The sequence below is a fragment of the Pseudopipra pipra genome, chromosome 17 (genome assembly GCF_036250125.1).
Source record: "Pseudopipra pipra isolate bDixPip1 chromosome 17, bDixPip1.hap1, whole genome shotgun sequence".
Lineage (NCBI taxonomy): Eukaryota > Metazoa > Chordata > Aves > Passeriformes > Pipridae > Pseudopipra > Pseudopipra pipra.
Genome location: NC_087565.1, coordinates 11,517,247 through 11,538,538, shown reverse-complemented (window position 1 = coordinate 11,538,538; position 21,292 = coordinate 11,517,247). Strand labels below are relative to the sequence as shown.

General features: G+C 44.7%; 1 long non-coding RNA gene across 6 annotated transcripts in view; it reads right to left on the bottom strand.

Annotated features, from left to right (window-relative positions):
• The window catches only part of LOC135423733 (uncharacterized), a 133,957-nt gene that overhangs the window by 23,508 nt on the left and 89,157 nt on the right, over positions 1-21,292 (bottom strand). For 5 of the 6 annotated variants that reach the window (XR_010434932.1, XR_010434931.1, XR_010434935.1 and 2 more), the window contains exons 4-5: positions 8,170-8,243; positions 7,207-7,293 (exon numbers count right to left, since the gene is read on the bottom strand). The exons of the other annotated variant lie outside the window; for it this stretch is intronic. This is a non-coding gene — a long non-coding RNA (uncharacterized LOC135423733). The remainder of the gene's footprint in view (positions 1-7,206; positions 7,294-8,169; positions 8,244-21,292) is intronic. 6 annotated transcript variants of the gene reach the window in all.

Sequence of the window (21,292 nt, the reverse complement as noted above, 5' to 3'; positions counted from 1 at the left end):
ATTGCAGCTAAACAATGCACCGAGTCCAGATTATGTGAAATGTGAGTAACTCGCAGATTCAAAGAAAATTTGCCAAAAGAGGCATTTCCCCAAATCCAATATTTATGAAAAATTGTTTCATAAAACATTCGATTGGATAAGCACCTTTTTAAAACATAAAATATATACTTTTTCTGTTTAAAGTGAAATCCACAGAGAATTAAGCTCACCAGGAGCATAACTCCTCGAAATGGTTATACACATAGCTGGACTAACTGGGCTGTGTTAGGACTAGGCACTGTCCTAACACAACCTATGAGCTCAAAAGATACTAACCAGTCTTGCCAACCTGGAGTCAGAACTAGGGCTCTAACAGAAGGGATTTGGGATCGTTACCTGTGGTTGAGGAGAGCACAATGTACTTTATTGTGGGCTGTAAGACACCCTTAAAGCACTTATTTCTAGTTCTAAGTAGCTTCTGGGTGGCAATAGCCCCACAGGACAGGTTTCTACCTCCTTTCCTCAGGCAAACCTTCATCCAGCTGCAGTTCCAGCTCATATTCTGTAATATCTGAACGTGTCCCGTTGTACAGTAACCAGCATTCCTGAGAGGCTGCTTGGTTGTCTGGGAATGACACAGGGGCTCCAGCTCCTGAGCCCCTGCAGCAAGGTGGCCTTAGGTCTGGACCCAGAACATCCCATTTAAGGAAAAGAAATGGAGAGGTTTGAGCAGAAACCTGCCCGACATTCTGGGAACACCCCTAGAAACATGGCACAGATATTTGAAAACACCATTTTTCACTCTTATTCTGCTTATATCACAAGGAGGCAAAACACCACAATAACACACACGCTGTAAGAAAAGGCTTCCAGTCTAATTTTGTGTCTCTCAGGATACAGTGAGAAACCTCACATGCTTCAGAGATCCAAGTGGAGGTTTAGCAGGTTATGTAGATCAATTGCAGGCAGATAATTAAGGAAGCAAAAACTGATATTCCCACCATTAAATATAGGTTGGAGTCTTAATAAGGCACAAATGAGAACCTTTGAAATTGAAGTTATTATGTGCTGCATCAACTGCCAGAAATCAAATGTTAATATCGTTCTCTTGCTTTTATTCCCCTCCCCTTCAGCAACAACCCACTCCCCTCAGTCTCTCTGTGCATGTGCAACCCCTCCTGTCCCACATATTTGGTACCACACTCTCTTTAGACAGCAGACCATCACTCACCACAATGCCCCAAACCCAACAGCTTCACCGTGGACCCAGCAACCTCCTTCCCTGGAAGTCTCCCCTGTATTAAGCTCCCCAGGACTTCCCCATGCCTGTGCCACAGGCTGGACCACAAACCAAGGTCCTGTTCATATAATTGCTTTCCTGCCAGCAGTAAATCTGCTGCTAGAAGGATCTGCTGAGGCATTTGTGCTTTCTCAGCCTTGTCTTTCACTTCTGGACACAGGATATAGTAAAAAAGTCAATTAAGACTCTAGCACTTCCCCTTCTTCCTCATTTCTTCCATTTAAAAGTAAGAAACAGTCCAAGGTTGGTCAACTGGAAACTTGCAGCGTGGCAACTTCCATCACCCTCCTCCCTCCAGGAACACAAAGGAACAAGCCCAAACCTTCTTTCCTCCTGTTCTTCAGCTTCTGGCTCTGCATTGCACATGTATTGTGCAGCCAACCTGCATTCTTTCACATGCACTCATTAAACAGAAGATAATTTCAGCCCTTGGCTGGTTCCTTCCATATGAGGACTCCAAGCCTTCATTATTCCTGCTGCTCTGTCCCATCTGCAGTTTAAACCCCACCAAGGGCAAGGGGATTTTATGAGCAATTTTATGACCCTTCAGCAACACTGGTCCTGTTTGGCAGCCCCTGTGTCATTCCCAGACAACCAAGCAGCCTCTCAGGAATGCTGGTTACTGTACAACGGGACACGTTCAGATATTACAGAATATGAACTGGAACTGCAACTGGATGAAGGTTTGCCTGAGGAAAGGAGGTAGAAACCTGTCCTGTGGGGCTATTAGCACCCAGAAGCTACTTAGAACTAGAAATAAATGCTTTAAGGGTGTCTTACAGCCCCCATTAAAGTACATTGTGCTCTCCTCAACCACAGGTAACGATCCCAAATCCTCTCTGCAGCCAAGAGGGAACTTTGCTCCTCTTACCCATGTGAATGGCTGATGTTCTCCAGACCCCGTGGATACTGCACCCAAAATCAGAGCATGGCAAAGGTTCAATCACATCAGTAGCAATAAGTATGAAAATGGTGTTACAGGAAGGTAAGAACCTGTAGAGGGAGAATTAAAAAAAAAACCAACAGAACTAACAAACGAAAAAAACCCATGAAACCAGAGGAACACATGACCGAGGTGAAAATCAGAAAGCTGCGAGATCACAGGCAATTATGGGTGACTTTCTTGGCAATCAGAACTTGCAAATCAAGTCCACCTCCTGCCCTGGTGGCTGATTGCCAGGAACAAGTTTATTATCCAGCACTAACAAATGCAGGTCTAGAATTTAACTAGATGGCTCCACCTCCCCTTGGCAGCTCCCCCTGACTGACCTTGGGTCAAATTCATCCTTGGGGAAAGTCTTTTTTCCCTTAGTTTGCACCAGGAATTAATGTAGTATTCCCCGGCATTTCCCCCATAACTTAAAGAAAATCTTTATTTTTGTTTGTTTGGTTGGTTTTTTTTAACCTTCCCTCAACATCACTGACCTTTCCCATCTTACTCCAACCACCTTCACAGCCCAGGCTTGCAGCCAGCTCCTTTTCTTTCAGCTGATATTTGCAAGCATTTGTTTTATTTTACATGTTGCTCACTGAACTTTTTCCAGTTCGTGTGTCTTATCCTAAAACTACAATTCACGAAATAGCCTAATTCTCCAAATGGTGCTGAACTGAGTGGAATAATTACCTTACTTGTTTTAGGCCTCTGTTGGAGTCCAGAATTACACACTTGGAAAATTATGATTGTTCTATCCTCTTCTTTTTTTTTTTTCTTTCAGTTTCACAAGATGTGTGAAAGACAGGTTTTTATAAAGGACATAAACCCAGCCAAAACTATAATTACCACAGAGAGAAAAGAATTCAGAGAAAAGATGATTTTATGATTAAGGCACTGGAGTAGAAATTCCAAAATTTAGATTCTTTTTGTGGCCCTGCCAAAACCTCTCTCTGTAACCTTTGCTGAGTTAATCCCTCTGTGCCTCAAATAAAACACTCTGGCACTTCCCTGTTTTATGATAGCTGCTGCATAAACACATTCATTCACATTTGTGAGATGTTCAAACACACCAATAATCAGAGAATCACAACGACTGGGATGGTTAAAATCATCTGGCTGTATTTAATCATCTCTTGTCAGAAGTGTGTGCATCTTTAATCATGAGCACACGGGATACAGCAGCATTACTGCTGAGAAATAAGCACTGTACTAAAATAAAATAAAACAAAAAAAAGCGCCAAAAATTCCGTGTTCCCAACAAAAAATATTTTGCAGATCAGGGCAGCAATCCAGTTCCCTCAAAACAGGGACAGGCTCTTACCAAAAGAAACCTTATCAAAGCATCAAGTCATATTCCACTGGAGATGTGTGAAGTCAGGAGCAATTACAGCAGCTCCCAGACTTCCATCTTGATATCAAGGAAAAGTACACAAAAGAAATGCTACTAAAGGCACACACACAGTTTTAAAAACAACCTCCCAAAGAGGATGCCAGAAGAGTCAGGGCCATGAGTCACATCTGTTTCCAGGACATGATGAGGACACCGAACTTTCAGAGTGAATTCCATTTAAAAACCGGGGGATTGAGCAACAGCTGAAAGGAGAAAGCAGGAAAGCCAAGGCTGCAGCAGCACAGCAGGGGAGGGTCACTGTGGGAATGTGGGAAGGCAGCTGCCTTCACCTGGCACCTCGGTGCATGGCTGGCAGCTTTGGGCACGGGCTAAGGCAGAGCCAGAAGGTCTTTTATCTCCTGCTGCTGCCACTCTGAGCCATGCTGGCATCCCACGCTCCTACAGAAACTGCTGCCACGTCCTCCCACCCCTTTTCCTGGGGGAAAAGGCAACCTCAGGGGTGTCTCCCTTCTTCTCCCTCCCTCCCTGAGCACCAAAGGCTCAGGAGGCTGCTGTGTCACCCGATCCCCCACTTCCCTTTTCATTGCTTTCATAAATTAAGCTGAGCAACAATAGAGATGAGAGAAAGCAGGACAATGTGGTAAATGTAGCAGAAAGAAATTTGAATTGTAATGAGGAGAGCTAATCAGGAAAAGAATGGACTATAGAAAAAAAGCACTAATGAGTTTCTAAATAAATTCAAAAGGTTAATATTGTTCTATCTAACAAATAGGAGAAGAATCCCAATGTGAAATTAAAGGCCTCACTCCAGTGCCCTTGCAGCGATATGTTAAATCTGTAACACCCACTCTATTTACCTCCCTGTCCACCACAGCTTCCTGATCCCTCCCATGGATGGCTCCTGGAAATGGGATCTCTGCAGGTCAGCCACATCTCTCCATCTCTTTTGTGTCTGTACATCAAATGCTTCAGCCAAAGTCAATAAGTCACAGACTCTCTTTGACCTACAGAGTTTGTACCAAGATTTTTTTGACTTGTTTATGTTGGCACTGGCAAATCAGTAATCAAAATACAGTTTTCAAACCAAGAGGGATGTGTGTGTGTTTGTGAAGTGCTGGACAACACAGTTTTCCAGCACATTTGTATTCCCTTTTATTATCACGTGCATTGACAGGGTGAATAAAAAGCCAAGACAGGCTAACTGATGAAAGAGTAAGAGAAAATAAAAGTTTATAAAAAAAAACAACTTGGAGGTTTTACTGTTTGTTTGTTCTAATTTATACGGTGCCAGTACTTCAAAATATAAAGTTAAGATTTTCTGTATATAATAAAAAATTAAAATATTCAGAGTCCTTTATGTATTCTATTACAAAACATGGTAAAAATTTTTTTTCAGCCAAAATATAATATTTTTTTAGGTGAGGAGAGCAGCTCCTTTCAAGAATAAAAGAAAAATCCAATTCCCAGCAAAGTAATGGACTCAGAGGCTTTTCATAAGAATAGAGGATCTGCTCTACAATTTTTTTTACTTGAAGGAAGGAAATGGTGCCATTATAATATTTTTCACTGAATACAAAAAACCAGAATGACATCATACTTCGGGGAGAAATCTGAACTGCAAACAAAACCTGGTGGGGAGAGACGAGGGCGGCTGCACATTTCTCTCCCCCTGGCCCAAGGATGGCAGGAGATGAGTTAGGTGCAGTCCCAGAGCTGTGTAACCTCGTTATGATCCAGCTTTACCCACAGTGATAAATCTCTTTTGGCCCTGTCCCGCGGGCACGGGCACAGTCACAGGGTGGGCACAGTCACACGGTGGGCACAGTCACACAGTGGGCACAGTCACAGGGTGGGCACAGTCACAGGGTGGGCACAGTTACAGGGTGGGCACAGTCACACAGTGGGCACAGTCACACGGTGACATGCAGGCACAGCTGGGGCTCTGGCACGAGTCAGAGCCCTCAGAGCCAGCCCAGCACACCCACACAGAGGAGTGTCTGTGCCCCTCTGCCCTGCCCCACACTCCCAGCACACCCCCAGCCCCACAGGGCAGAGCTGCAGCCCCATCACTCCTATCACAGAAAATGAAAAAACACCGGGGTGTGCACCTTTTTCCTCTCAGGCGTGTGAATTATTCCAAAGTTGGAGCAGCACTCCCGTGCCAGGACTGGCCATCTCATGTATTATTCACGGGAACCTCGCAAAATGTTGCTGGGCTGCTCACCTGCCGTGAATAATTTTGTTTGACAGGCAGGTTAAGTGCTTTAGCTTCCTAATCCTCCTCCTCCTCCTCGCAAGGAAGGAGGGCACTGAGGGCTGCCCTGAGAGGCAGCACAGCGAGGATGTTTAATAGAGGCTCTGGTGCAGTTCAACCCTGGTAGGCAAAGACTGAATAAAACCCCGAACTCGAGAGGTGGGAGTGGGGAATGCACAGAGACTGACCAGTCAAGAAATGTAAACTCTTTGTGAATAACCCTTTGAATGCCAGTGGAAGACCAGCACTTACCCTCATGTCAATTATGGAGAGCTCACTAGAGCTCCTCAGCGCCCAACCCATGAGGGAAATAAGATGGAAAGCAGTGGAGCAGCTTGTGCTCCTGAGCCCAAGGTGGATGTCTCTGGCTGAGAGTTTCTGGCACTACTCTCTCTCTGTGAAAGCTTGAATGCAAAAATTTTTCTGAGACAAAAGGCACTGCTCTGAAATTGCTAACTGTGAATAAACAAGACAGTTGCACAGCTCATCATAACCCTAATGATCCTCTCTAAATCATGCAGGCCCTTCACCCGGATCTATTGGCCACATTAGCAGACTGCTGAGTGCAGGAAATATGGAGAGGATCATTTTTAAAGGGTTTTGCATGCCATGCTCATTGGGAACCCTTTGAGATGGAGTCTAAAGCAGATGGTGAAATGGGAAAATTATTCACGTTAATTCTTTAGCAGCCTAAGATAAATTTAGAGAATAATGAAATAATGAAAGCCCCATCCAGTCACGTTTTTGCTTTTGCAGCAGTCATCAAAGCCCTGACAGGGAGAACCCAATGCTGCTGCATTCCACACACAAAGCTGCTGCTTGTTAATTGGTTCAAAGACACAGGAACAGTAATATCCTGTAAAAAAAAATATCATGTCATCCCCTTTCATTAGCTATTGTTCAATGGCCTGATGAAACAACAAACAAGCTGAAACAGCAAATAAACTTCAGAGTGCTGAATGCTCAAACCCTTTCAATCTTGCTTCATGCACATTTTCTAGGGAACAGCATCATCTGCTTTGAGCTTCTCAGCCACTCTCCAAACCCTTATGGTGAGACAGCATTACCAGTCCCCCATGTTACAGGCAGGGAAAAAGAGGCACTGCTTTTATCCATGGGAGAAAGAGCAAAGTCAGGACTACACCCTACCTGGTCCAACCCCAAGACTGAGTTTTCCTGCTCATTTTGCAGGAGAATCAGCTCCTTGGGTGACCTGGTGTATTGAACCACCAAAGTCTGCTGAGCTGAACACGGTCCCCCTGCCACAGCAACACCAGGACTTGTAGCCTGTGATGTTTTCCTTCACCCAGATAATCCAGAGGATGTGAGGAACATGCCAAAGGGGAGCCTCCCTCCCACAGCAGCAGGTTATACAGAACTTTACTTACCCTCTCAAGCGCAAGAAGCAAATAAAGAACGTCACAGAATTCATGAGACATTTCTGTGTGAGGGCAGCACAAAGCTCTGTTCAACTGCTGAAAGCAAATGAGGGAGAATGTAAATGTTTCATAATAAAAATGCTAAAGTTCACTCCTAAAATCACTAGTCAGAATCACCTAATATCAAGACATAATATTTGCTAAGTGGAAATGTCTGGCTCAGTTTTCACTCCTGACACTTTACTGCCCTGTTGCTTTCTGGCTATTTTATTTCCTATTAGTTTTTGGCACGCTGAGTAAAACCTACCAAGGCTTACAAGCACTCGGAGCTGTAACCTGCACTTCTCGAAGTGCCTGTCCATGGTGCTGACGCTGTTTTAGTTTTGTTCTCTTCTCTCTAACGCACTAAGGTGTGCAGAGTGAGCTCAGCTCACACAGCGAGAGCTGCTTCATTAGTGTTTTCCCATCAGGTTAGTGCTGGGATGAGCATCCAGCTGTTTCAGTGAATAAACATATCACCTGGACAGACTGCCCTGCCTCGTTTCCCAGAGTCCAAAAACCGTGAGACAGAAGTTACCACACTCCAGCACTGCCCACTGCCTGCATGGATTCCCTCTGCAGACCAGGCTGAGGGATGAGAGCCACCGGCAGCACCCGGAGCTGCTCCCATCCATCTGGCCCCTCCAGGGCTCAGAGGAGTCAGTGACTGTGGCTCGGGAAGGTGCTACACATCAGCTCAGCTCTGGGGACTGCACTTCTGCTCTCAGTCCATGCTTAGTGACAGCAAAGGTGCACTTGCTGCTGCCACACACGGCTCTCACAGCTCTGCTCCCTCAACTCCTGAGGTCCCAGCCCCTCGTGTGTCCTTAAAACATCACTGCTTCCCCAGCTCCAGCAACAAGCTCAGAAAATCCTTCTTCCCACTTTGAAACATCCCCTGGGCTGAGGCTTTCCCAAAATGAGGAATCCTACCAGAGGGGAGGAGATGGGAGAAAACTTTCTCTGTGTTCTTGTCTCTTCCCAGTGCCAGCTGAAAGCCCCGAGCCCTGGAAAAAGCACAGCTTGGTAAAGGTCATGATCTGAATGCAGATTATTCATGGACACGAATTTCTCTGCTGAATTATTCCAAACACATAATTCAGCTGGCTGTACTGAGCACATATAGGATGTGCCTCTGCAGCTACTCTAAATACAAAGCAGGGCATTAAATAAGGACAGTCACTTGCTTGGAAGCATAATATTTTATTTGCCACAAATATGCTAATTCTTTAATTTTCAGTCTCTATGCTGGCTAGAAATACAACCTGAGCGAGATAAGTTTTCTTGTAGCTGATTACTAGGTAGCATATCACAATTGATATATTAGATTTTAGGCCCTGATTCAGTGTTGCCTTAGACTCTTGTGCAATTTTGATCACATGGTAATGGATTTTGAGTTGCTTACAAACATGTCAAGACTATCATCTGCCAGCTATGTCCCCATGCTGCTCATTATTTGTGCCTACCGAGTAAATTTATTGGCAGGTTTGTCAGAAAATGCAATGTTTTTCCTAGTGCCTTCTAAATAAATATCAAGAGGCAGTGAAGAACCAGCCATCTCAATGCCTACATCAACCTCCTGATATATCACCTGGGTCCTGGACTCCAGTTTACTGGATTCAGATAATAAAAGCAAAACCAGAAACATCACTTAACACTCCTTAAACTTCATTAGTCCTGCTATTAGTGCTGGATAAATCTTCACTTTTAAAAGGCTATTTTCCCTCACTGTGTCTCTGTTCAGCACAAGCTCCCACTGGGAGGGACCACAGGCATCATTTTCAACAGGATCTGGGGAGGCCAGAAAAATTTATTCTGCCTGTTGTAGGTAGGTCTAGTTAGAGCTAATCTAATTACACAGGAATTATGGGAATGGTCTCCAAGGAGGGAGGCACCAGGCCTTGGTCCAAGAGGAATAAGCTGCAATTCACCAAAGCAGGAAGGCTCAGAGATATCAGCCTGGGGGCTGCAGAGTGGAATTCCTGCTCGAGGGTGCTCTTGCACATGGTTAATTATCCTGACTTTAAGTGTCCTGCCCAATCTGGGAAAGGGAAGCAGATGTTAAAGCTGAGCTGCTGTGATTTTAGGAGCTGGGGCAATACAGGCACATCAGCTCAGGTCCATCTCTGAAATCAGCAGCTCTGGGGAGTTCTCCTTTTCTTGACAAATTATAAAAATATCTCCAGGTACTTTTAACTCCTATGGTACTTTACCAGAACAAAAAAAGGGATGGGGAAGTTCACTATCACCAAATTTAAGAGACAAATTTACCGTTGCCCTGCGGCCTTTGTGACTGTTGATAGATTTAGTGCTTGAGTCCAACACCAGCACAGAGAATTTTAGGGGATGAAGAAAACAGAAGAACTATTTTAAAACAAGTGCAACCCATTGCATCTCCTGAATAGATAGAGTGCAGTGCTGGTTCAGGATAAATATTCAATTTGATTCTTATCTTATCCAAACTCCAAATCTCTTTTGTCATCAGTTACTTTCCAAGGCACTGAACAAGAGAGCTCTGAATTTATATTTAAAAGAAACAGAAACAACAGAGCCCTTCAGCTTCCTTCACAGGGAATTAGCCCAGCCCAGACTTCTGACAACCTTGGGGAAGTGCAAACCCAGAATGAAACTCCAAAACTGCAGAAATAATGGCAGTATCTAAACATTACAAAGTAATTTTCCAGACTTATCAGGCCAGGACAAAACCCAGGACTGGTCACAGTGGCAGGATATAACCCTGTTGTACAAGACCAAGAGCTTTATTTAGATCTTTGTCAAAAAATATTCAGGTATAAGGGATTTTTATCTCATCTGTTCTCTTCACCATCCCATCCTGTGACCTGCAAAATTGCTTCTCCACTTATTCCACAGATGGGAGAAGTCAAAACAAGCACCACCTTAAGCCAGGCATTTTTCTTGGCCATGTCCAGTCCATGGAGCTCATTAGAAAATTTTGATGCAAACATTCCTTTGAAAAATATACATCTATTAAGTGGAAGCTGATCAGAAGAAAGATTCCCTTTCAGATGTTCTCTTGCTTTTGATAAAAAAAAAAAGGTCAGAAAATTATTTTTACAGTTCAAATAAAAAAATGCTCAAAGTTAGATGAAGTATCTTTTTAAAAATGCAGGAAAACATTAATTCCATTCAAGTAAACAAAATTAATTGACATATTCCCTTTCCACTCACACCAGGGGAGTGACAAGTGGACAGCAGAGCAAATCCTCAGGATGCTCTTCCTGATCTGTGTTTTCTGTAAGAGAGGTTCCCTGTGCTTCTCTCAGCTGTGAGCAAGAAGCCCTTTATACTTAGAAAAGCAGCCTGGACTGACTAAAAGTACCTACATAAAGTAGGAAATCACCTTGGTCTTGTTGCCACAAGGCAAGGTTTGGGCATGAATTCATCACATCTTAAAAACACCCCTCCCCTGTGGCCAAAGCACCACCAGCTGAAGGAGTGTTGTAGTGACAAAGTACACAAAGGACCCCCAAGACCTGTGGGGATACTATGGAAAACTTCAGCACAATAAAGGGCTTTGCATGTTGGAAACATGAAGGCTTGGCTCTTTCTCTTCTATATCTTAATTTTCCACTCGTCTCCTTTACAGTCTGGAGGCAAAATGGATCTTCAAGAAGGAAAAGAGGAGGAAGGAAAGTATAACCCCTTTCACCTTTGTTGTTCCCAAACCTACTCAACCTCATTATTCCCATGGTGCTTGCACACACACCAAGAGCAAGCCAGGGCCCCTTGGACACTCTGGAGGACACCTGGGTCTTTGTGGGAACAAATATAGACCCCCCAGCTTTCCACATGGACCACAGAGGGGTTGTGCACAGGAAGGACAAGCCCAACAGATTTTGGGTGTTGTGGGACCTGGAACAAAACATGAGCAGTGGAGGTGAGTCCAAAAGTACAGACAGGTTTAGCTCCCAGCAGGACGTGTCATGCTACAGAATGGATGTGTGGGAAATAAAAGATAAACTGAAAAGATGAAACTGCTTCCAACTGTATCTGTAGTCAACCAGCAAAAAACCAACTGCTCAGCAGTGGGCTCCATTGAGTAGTTTATTTGTGAGAGCTGGGCAACCCAAACCCAGGGGATTCTTCTAAAAATCCTCTGAGCAGGGCACAAGCATGGGTGTCTTCAGCAGAAGCACTTTCTGCTTTGTTTTCATATAGGAAAAGGGAAGGAGGAAGGAAACAAATGTAATAGGAAGGTGTGGAGCAGCAGACTGAGACAGCAGCAGGGGTGACAGGAAACAATTTATAACTTACTTGAGAATCTTTTCCCAGTCATCTGTTCTGCAGCTCAGACAGCAGTGCAGGTTTGTCTGACTCTATCACACCCAGACACAAAAGCACATGTACATTCCCAGTTGTTTGCAGCCACCTCTTTCATCCTGGGCTATGGGAATGTTTCAACAAGCCACATTTGTGCTGATTCGTTTCGTGCTTAGAGCTGAACGTAGATGGTGACAAAATTCACTTTGTTGTGACCAGCTGAAAGGGGAAACTGCTCTAATCCCATGGAAATTTCTCTTACAATAAATAATAATACGAGTTGAGATTCATGGCTTTTTGTGCAATATGGCAAAGTCAGAAATAAAAATGCAAAACACCATCCCTGAGATACATCTGCACCTTTGTTCTGTGCTGACTTGAGAGAGAGAGAGAGACTGGTGCTTCAGCTCAATAAGCTCTGGCCACCAGAGCTCTGGAGAAGTGAAACACAATGCTGCCATTTCCCAACACCCTTAAATAAATCCCAGCACCTAAACATGGGATTTGTTAGCTTGAGTGTCCTGTTGGAACTCATTAATCACCATAGAACCATAGAATAACCTGGGCTGGAAGGGACCCACTAGGATCATCCAGATCAACTCTGGCACCCCAACAATCCCATCCTGTCCCTGAGAGCATTATCCAGACACTCTTGGAGTTCTGGTAGCCTTGGTGCTGTGCCCAAACCCTGGGGAGCCTGGTCAGTGCCCAACCACCCTCTGGGGGAAGAACCTTTTCCTGAGATCCAACCTGACCCTGCCCTGACACAGCTTCATGCTATACCCTCCACCAAGGTTTGGGTGGGGACAAGGGGGCTCTCAGAAGCCTTGTGACACCTACCAACTGCACTTTGCATCCCTTTCCCTGGGTTTTGGGCTGGATCACAATCTGCATCTCCAGATTTGCTGTATCCTCCTGCAAGCCAGGTTTGCCTGATGGCAGTGCCAGTCCCTGCAGCTGATCAGGGTTCAGAGCTATTTCCCACTCAGGTGACCATTGACTGGCTATGCTGAGTCCAGGATAAAACTGAAAGCAGGGAGTTAAGGAGGAAAAATCCAAGGAAAAATCTTCCTTCACAGTGTGGCTGCATGGGAACGACATGTTAAATTTACACCCATCACTCCATGTAATAATTACCCAGGCCTTCTGTTTGCACAGTAATTACAATGAAACAGTTTAAGGGGGAGGAAGAAAGTCTCAGAAACCATCATGGTTGGTTTTCTAGTCACTGCTTCCATCTTCGATTCCTCTTCCCTCTGCAGCAAAGGAGACATTTGGGCCCGTGACTTCCCCTGGCTGTGCCCACGGGGACCTGGCTCCAGGTCTGTGGGATGTCACTGCCCGGGATGGGCTGTGGGGAGCTCAGTGCCTCACACCCCACCACTGACACCAGGGCCACATCTGCAGGTGCCACCCCACAGGCTCCAAAGGTGCCATCAGCTGCCCAAACAGCCTCTTGTGGCTGCCTCAAGAATATCTAGTGAGTTCTTCAGATCCACCAGAACAAACTCTCATTAGCTTTCCAGTCTCTCCCATCTGCACAAGAGAAGGCTCCTCGATTCCCTAAATCAGTGGACAACTGGTGTGTAGGTTCAGCTGAGACCAAGCACAGTGAGACAGGAGCATCCCCCACCCTCCTTGGTGGCAGACAGGGAGCTTCAAAGCCTGTGGGTGACCACGCTGGGGTCACTAACATGCTTCACTTCAAACACCAACGCAAACTCCCAGCCTGAGGCATTAAAATTTAATTACCAGGGACAGCTGGATTCGGGCGAGGGTCTGACACTGAGGATCTGGAGGAGGAAACGTGCCTTCAGCAGCAAGCTGTCTGTGCTGAGGAAATGGACTCAAGCCAAATATTATTTATATGTCTTTAGGTCTCACACATTCTGCTCTGTCAAGCTTGGCTGGCCAAGCAACCAAAGCCAGGCCTGAAGCCTGAAGGAAATACCCCTGGTCCTCAATACCAGGGACCTGCTTTGCCTTCTGCATGATTTTTGGGAGGAAGCTGAGCCTTGCCACGTGGGTGACCCACATTTTAGGTGTCACACAGGGCAGTGGGACAGGAGGGCACAGACACCTGAGCACTGAGCCTTGGCTCAGGGCTGGCTGCTACTGCTGGTCCCCAGCGGCACCGCTGCTGGAGCATCTTCCAGCCCACAGCCAGACACAGCAAGAGTGCAGGTGACAGATTTGGTGTTTTCTGCTGGAGATGAAATTCAATCTCACTCAAATAATTGTGTTTGTTTTCCCCACGGGTTCCAATCAGGCATAGCCAGCTATCGAAAAAGCCAAATACTCATCAAATTTCCCTCTCCTCTCATTTCAGTGCCGCCACTTGCAAATTCTTCTCCTGGAGGGGTGGTGTCAACTAAAATACTCGGGCATCAGCCGTGTTTTCCAGTTTTCAGTGAATCAGATCAAAACCGGGGGGGCAACAGGTATCTTTAAACACAGGAACAGTAATTTGTAAACAGCGTTTTTGTTACAACGACAGACAGGAAAAAACCAGCAGTTCCGAGTTTACAACACAGCTCTACCTTCTACTTAACCCCCAGCAAATGTACAGCTCTTTTAAGGGCTGGGGGGTGTTTATTTTTAAGCACACACACCTTTTCCAGGCTAAAGGGACGGTGGTGCCATGTGATGCCAAAGGGACCCCAGGCATCCACCTGCACCAGCGTCACCCCTGGCGCTGAGATTGGGGCACCCAGGGGTGCAGTTGGGGACCTGCCACCCCAAAACCCATCTCCCAGCCTGGCACGCTCCTGGCAGGAGCTTTTGGGTGGGGGAAGGAGTGTTCCCTCCTAAGGTGCCGTGCGTGGGGCTCTGTCCCCCTCTGGTGACCGGCTCTCGGAAGGACAGAGCGGAGCCGGCCGGGGGGGCTCCGAGGGGACCTGGGGCTGCCACCGCCCAGGATGGGCTGGGCTGGCAAGGCAGGAGAGAGACGTGGTCACAGCACCGAGAAGGGAAAGAAAAAAGGAGAGGAAAACAGGAGAGAAAAGAGAAAGAGGAGAGACAGAAAGGAAAAAAGGGAAAAAAGGAAAAAAAATGGAAAAAAAGGTGAAAAAGGGGGGGGGGGAAGGAAAAAAGCAAACAAAAGGAAATAAAGAAAAAAAATAAAAAAAAAGGAAAAAAGGAAACAAAAGGGAAAAAAGGAAACAAAAGGAAAAAAGGGGAAAAGGAAAAAAGAGTAAAGGAAAAAGCGAAAAGGAAAAAAGGGAAAACAGAAATGGGAAAAGGGAAAAAGGGAAAAGGAAAAAAAAGAGAAGAAGAGAAAAGAGGAGAAAAAGAAAAAGAGGAAGAGAAGAGAAGAGAAGAGAAGAGAGAGAAGAGAAAGAAGAGAAGAGAAGAGAAGAGAAGAGAAGAGAAGAGAAGAGAAGAGAAGAGAAGAGAAGAGAAGAGAAGAGAAGAGAAGAGAAGAGAAGAGAAGAGAAGAGAAGAGAAGAGAAGAGAAGAGAAGAGAAGAGAAGAGAAGAGAAGAGAAGAGAAGAGAAGAGAAGAGAAGAGAAGAGAAGAGAAGAGAAGAGAAGAGAAGAGAAGAGAAGAGAAAAAGAGAAGAAAACTCAGTGCAAAATATTTTAAAAGGCAGCTCAGTGCCATGTAACCTCCTTGGGCAGGGGCCATTCTGAGGCTGGGTTTGCCCATTTCCCAGGGGGACCATAAACACCTACCGAGAATAAGGAAAGGAATAGACAACTTTTCAAAAAATCCCACATTATTCCAGCAGATTAATTAGGAATCCACCTAAATGTTCTCCAAAATCTCTTAATTCCAATAAGAAAAGTTTCAAATTTTCGAAAGAATTAAAGGAGAGAGTAGAAAAGTTCCATCTTGGAAATAAGGAAGTGTGACAATTTTTTAAATCTTCTAGTACACTTTTAGCTTTTGGCCTGAAAAATCCTGGCAGTTTAACAACAAAAAACCTGTGTAGTTACATTTTTGTGACAAAATTTTGCAGTCAATAACCAAATAATATGTTTGGGCTTGTTGTACTATTTGTTGGGTTTGGTTCTGTTTGTTTGTTTGGGGGGGATTTGCCATCTTGAGAGAAATGTTGATTTCTCAACATTTGGTTAAGAAATGGTGGATTTGGTTAAAATTATCTGGAAAATATGGGTGGATTTGGTTAAAATTATCTGGAAAAGGGCCCTCAGGCTTGGCACAGCCCTGCCATTCATAGGCAAAGCTTCTCAGATTAAGAGCAGCCTTCGTGGGCAGCTACATTTGTGTGGATGTGATTTTGTTCTCCACAAGCAAACTCAAAGCCATTTTAAAAAGCACTTTGGAGAAATAACTGGAGAATTTTCATAGATGCCTTTGCATTCCCTGAAATCCCTGGCATTTGAGGGTTTAGCTGAATCAATACAGGGAATAAGGCAGGGAATTCAGAGGCCAAACTCAAAACACTGTCACAACTCCAGCAATCACTGGAGCCCCACCACCACCTTCATCAGGGCTGAGATTTCACAGGAGTTACATCGTTTTTGTGGGATTAAAAGACCTGTAAGAGATTCTCAGCACTCACTGCTCCTCTGACATGCACAGCACTGCACAGATGTGAGAGGCACATGCAAAACAGGCAACTTTTTCTGCTGGGTTTCAGGGGGGGGGGTTGCATTTAGGATTGCAGAGTCTTGTGAAGCCACATTTCTCTCTCTGCCCTAAAAACTTTTGGTTTACAACCACCAGCCCAAGAGCTAGACTTTGTGATCTGATTCCTCTGCAAATGCCTCACAGATAATTTTCCTTGAATATTTAAAAGTGCTTACAATGGGGAAGTTTTGGCATTGTTTTTTCACAGGTGGAAATAATCCTTCTACCAGGCTTGGGTGCTGTTACTGAACAGAGAAAATGCTCACATTTGTGTCACCTCCCAGCCCTAATTGCTTTGCTGACATCATTATCCTGTCATTAAATCTGTAATTTGAAAGTTTTCTAAGCCTTTCATTGTGCTTGAAGCCACTTCTTTTAAGGGGAACTTGAAGAGGGGTCTGTTTTGTATTCCATCCTCTTTGCCATCAGCTTCAGCAGATCAAGAGGTTTTTCCTCCTTCCTGCCCTGGTAAACTCTCTGTGCATCATGTCCCTGTTGTTCTACTGGCCTGTGTGGGTCATTCTGGAAAGACTGTCCTGCAGAAATCACTGAAGTTCATCACTGAAGGGCTCTCACGGTGAGAAATGTCACCTCACCCACATCTCTGCCCCGCTGTAGGGTCCAGCTCAGTGAGAGCAGCTCTGCAGAGCTTCTGGGAGAGGCTCCTCCAAACAGATCTGCTCTAGAACCATGAGATATAAAGCTCACAGAATAAAATCATAAATTACCCTGAGCTGAAAGGGACCCACGAGGATCATCAAAGTCCAACTCCTGGCCCTGCACTGGAGCACACCAAGAATGAAGAGGTGCTGCAAGGATTTGTGCATTCCCAGCCCGTGTCTGCTGGCTGACACAAAGGAGGTGCTGTATGAACTCCATCTATCCCCAGGGAACATTAGGAACCAGTATTTCCCTATCCCTACTAATTTTTTCCCCCAGTTTCTCTGTTTACAGCTGTGCCTGTTCGCTTCATGTGCCGTCTGGTGGTGTCCTCTAGTGGCTCCTTCCTGCACCAGAAACACCACCTTCCCCGGCTAAATCATCTCAGCTGCATTGTGAAAGCATTTGGGGGAAAAAAACCCACAAACTTTTGACAGGAATCAAAGGAACAGAAGATGAATTACATTCTTCTCCTCCACTTACGCACTTAAAAGTTATAGCAAAATTCACTCTGTCCTAATAGTGCAGAAAAGTTATGGAAGGTAACAAACAGCAGCACAGTTCAATATTTTTTAAGTGATGGCTTTCTATAAATATGGGGGGGGGAAATAAATCAGAAATGGCCAGTAGAACTATTAATTAAAATACGAAAGCAGATAAATAATGAATAGCAGTGTCATGTATTCATTAAGATTCTACAAATGAAAAATATCTCTCCCGGTTATTCCTTTGATGAATCCAGCCCAAATATACTTGAACTGCAACATAAAAAATTCAGGATGCTCGTATTTCATTCTGTATCAGCCAGTCTCAGATCCTCAAATCCCAAAGCCAAGAACTGCAAATGTCTAAAAGCAGCACTAATACCAACATCTTCCTCTGGCCCTGGACAAGTCTGGACCTGGTTTTGAGACAAGAATGTCCCTAAGGGAATCATAGAATGGTTTGGGTTGGAAGGGACCTTAAAGCTCATCTTGTTCCACCCCCTGCCATGGGCAGGGACACCTTCCACTAGCCCAGGTTGCTCCAAGCCCCATCCAGCCTGGCCTTGGACACTACCAAGGATGGGGCAGCCACAGCTTCTCTGGGCCCCACCACCCTCACAGGGAAGGATTTTTGCATGTGACATCCCTGTCATATCACTGCCATCCTCAGCAGGATTTGATTTGAAGACCCAAAACATTAAGGTCTGTGACCCTTCTCTATCAGTCCCCAGCTTCCAGCCCTACTGGCAGGAATAACCATCTGCAGGAGGTGGGAGCTTTCCTCCAACCACCTGTGCTCAGCACAGGCTCATCCGTGGATGGGGGTGTATTTTGGGGCTCTGTGAAGCAAAGGAAACACATGGGAGCAAGGATGAAAGAGAGGGAGAAGGGAGCTACAGGCTCATATCTCCCAATCTCCATTTGTGCAAGGCAGACTAAAGACAGGAAAGAATGGGTCCACCTCCTGCATTCATATATAGTAAATCTGTATAACACACTAATGTGGCTTCTTTGTTAAAATATTTTCTAACAGCCCCTGAGCCCCTTCTGAAGAACCAGAACACGGTGTGCCACTGAAACCCAAGGGCATCCTTGGGCCCTAAGGCACCTCAGCACTAAAAAGAAAACCAAAACCCAAAACAACACCACCCAAAAAAGCCAAACCCCCCAAACAACTAAAAATAAAAATAAAATTAAAAAAAAGCCACAAACCAAAACACAGAAAAACCTAAACCAACTTCCTTGTCACTGGTCTAAAAAGACAAAGAGCTCCCATGCACAGTGACTCATTCATGGGGCCTCAGAAGTGATTGTCATCACAGACTGGTTCTCCCACCCCACCTGTGGGTTCAAGGCACTGCACAGAGGAGGAGAAGGGTGGCAAATGGTCACCAAAACCTCCTGCCATGGCCAGTGGATGTCCCAGCCCAGTGATTCCTCTTGCTCACACAGAAAAGGTTTTCACTAAACATTCCAATGTGGTTCCTGCAGTGTACCAGCAGTTGTTAATAAAAGACATGTTTTCCCCTGGGCTTTGTCAGCTCTGCACTTCAAAGCTCATTTTACACACAGGCCGACGCTGTATTTTAAAAAGGGAATGTTAACATGAGCTCTTTAGTCAGTTGAATAAAAGTATCAGAAGCCCCCTCTCCCTCCCTCTTCCATCAAATTTAAAAAAAAAAAAAACAACAAAACCTCTTGGCAGCCTGTGATGGATTTAACATTATTATTGTTTTTCTTACACATCTCCACTACTCTGCAGTGCTCCCAGGACTTGTGCTGCCCCACCAACATCTCCCCTCTATGTTCTGGCTGCAAATTCCTCCCACCCTGGTTTGTGTTTTGGGGCTCCCAGGCAGGACCCCACTGTCAGCTCACAGCCAGCCTTGAGTTCTCCACTGTGGACACCACAGACATCACGTGCACCCCACACGAGCCACCCCCAGGACACCACAAAGCTCCCAAGGTGTGCTTTGTTCCAGCAGAGGACACTTGGGATTGTCTGGCAGCAAAATTCAGGAAATACTTTCCCAGAACCGAGGGGGTAGTCCTATCACCATCCAAATGCTCTTCCTTCCAATTAAAGGGGAAGTTTAAAGGGTAAGCAAAGAGCATACTACCATCCTGCTTCCTTACAGAGCCACGGGGAGACATTGGAAGGGAGAGACAAGAACACACCCTTTGCAGGGTAGATAGAAATCCCAAGCTCTATGCATGTGATTTTTTCCCACTGCAAAATAAAAACTGAGACCAGCTGACACAGACCAAGGAATGAGAGTTAATTACCAGTGTGCCCAAGGGGGGTTTGATGACCTCGATTTTGTTGCTGTTAAACACAGGTTTATGCTGATATGGGCTCTCAGACAGACAGGTTGGAGCTGGGGAATGGTGCCCAGACAGGTGGAGGGCTGGCAATTCCCTTTTCCTGGTGGGCATTTCTGTCATACCTCTTGTTTGGGTTGCTCTGCAGATGGCATCTCGTGCTGTTCTTCACCACCAAGCTCTCCAACTGCTCCCGTTCACAGTGGGCACAAAGGCAACACAGACCCACCATCCCAGCACAGGTACAGTGCCCCAGAACCATCTCAGACCCATTGTTAAGGGTTTTTTTGTGGTTCAGAACCATCTCAGACCCTTTGTTAAGGGTTTTTTTGTGCTCCAGAACCATCTCAGACCCATTGTTAAGGGTTTTTTTGTGCTCCAGAACCATCTCAGACCCTTTGTTAAGGGTTTTTTGTGCTCCAGAACCATCTCAGACCCTTTGTTAAGGGTTTTTTTGTGCTCCAGAACCATCTCAGACCCTTTGTTAAGGTTTTTTTGTGGTCCAGAACCATCTCAGAGCCTTTGTTAAGGGTTTTTTTGTGGTCCAGAACCATCTCAGAGCCTTTGTTAAGGAATTTTTCCATCTATGGGAACTCTGGGCAGTCTCAATCCAGCCACATCTCCCGACCCTGGTCAGAAGGGATCTGCTTTCTCCTCTCACAGGAGAAAAACACTTTCAGCCAGAACTGAAACCCCTCACAACAGTAATCCTAAACTTCTAAACATCTAAACAACTAAACATCTAAACAACTAAACATCAAAATTCTAAACATCTAAGCACCTAAACACCTAAACATCATGTGCTGTCTACTGTGAGAGAGGTGTAGGGACTCAAGCAAAGAACAACTCTTGAAGCCACCAAATCAAAAGAGAATTAAGAGAGAAATATATTACTACTAGTTATTTGGACAAGTAATTACAATGATATATATTAAGCTTATATTTACTGTAATTACTGAATAATTTATATCACCGTGCAGCTGACAGGAATTGTAAGAATAATTTTAAAGGATTTTCATTTCTTCAAAGTGCTTGGAATGTGTGAGAGGTGCTTTGTAAGATACACTGAAAGATTCTAAATCTAATTATAACACTAACTTACCTTAAGCTCTGTTTAGGCTAATAATTTTTTCTAGCAATTAGAAAGCGGTTGATGATGTAATTATACTCTTATGTATAACTTCTTCACAACTAATATAAGTTTTTATTAAAAAATAATCAGAAAACATAATATGTGAGAAGTAGTTATATTAATTTTTTCTATAATTTTCTCCAGACACATTTTGTATCTCCAATGCAGGAGCTGCATAACAAAAAGGTGGGGTGAAGTGGGAAAAAAAGGAAGGAAAAGAGTCAAGACAAGCAATTAATGCATGGTAACTCCTCAGAAAGGATTATCTCAGCCTCCATCAGAGGAGCATGAGGTGAAGGGGAATTTCGAATGAAGAACAATATCACACGTGAGATTAAGAAGATTAAAAGTCAAAAAACAGAATAAAACTTCCTAATGACATTTTGTTTGTTTTCCAGATCTCACGATCTAAAGATTATGATTCAGTGGGTTGTGGGGAGGATTGGTTTCTTTTTGTTTTTTTCCCCCACTTCATTTCCTGAACTGGCAGCAACCAAAACCCCTTTGGAAAATGTCTTTAGACAAAGGCCAGGGCCAAGTTCCCTCCCTCAAAGATCCAAGAATCTGCCCTGGCTTCACG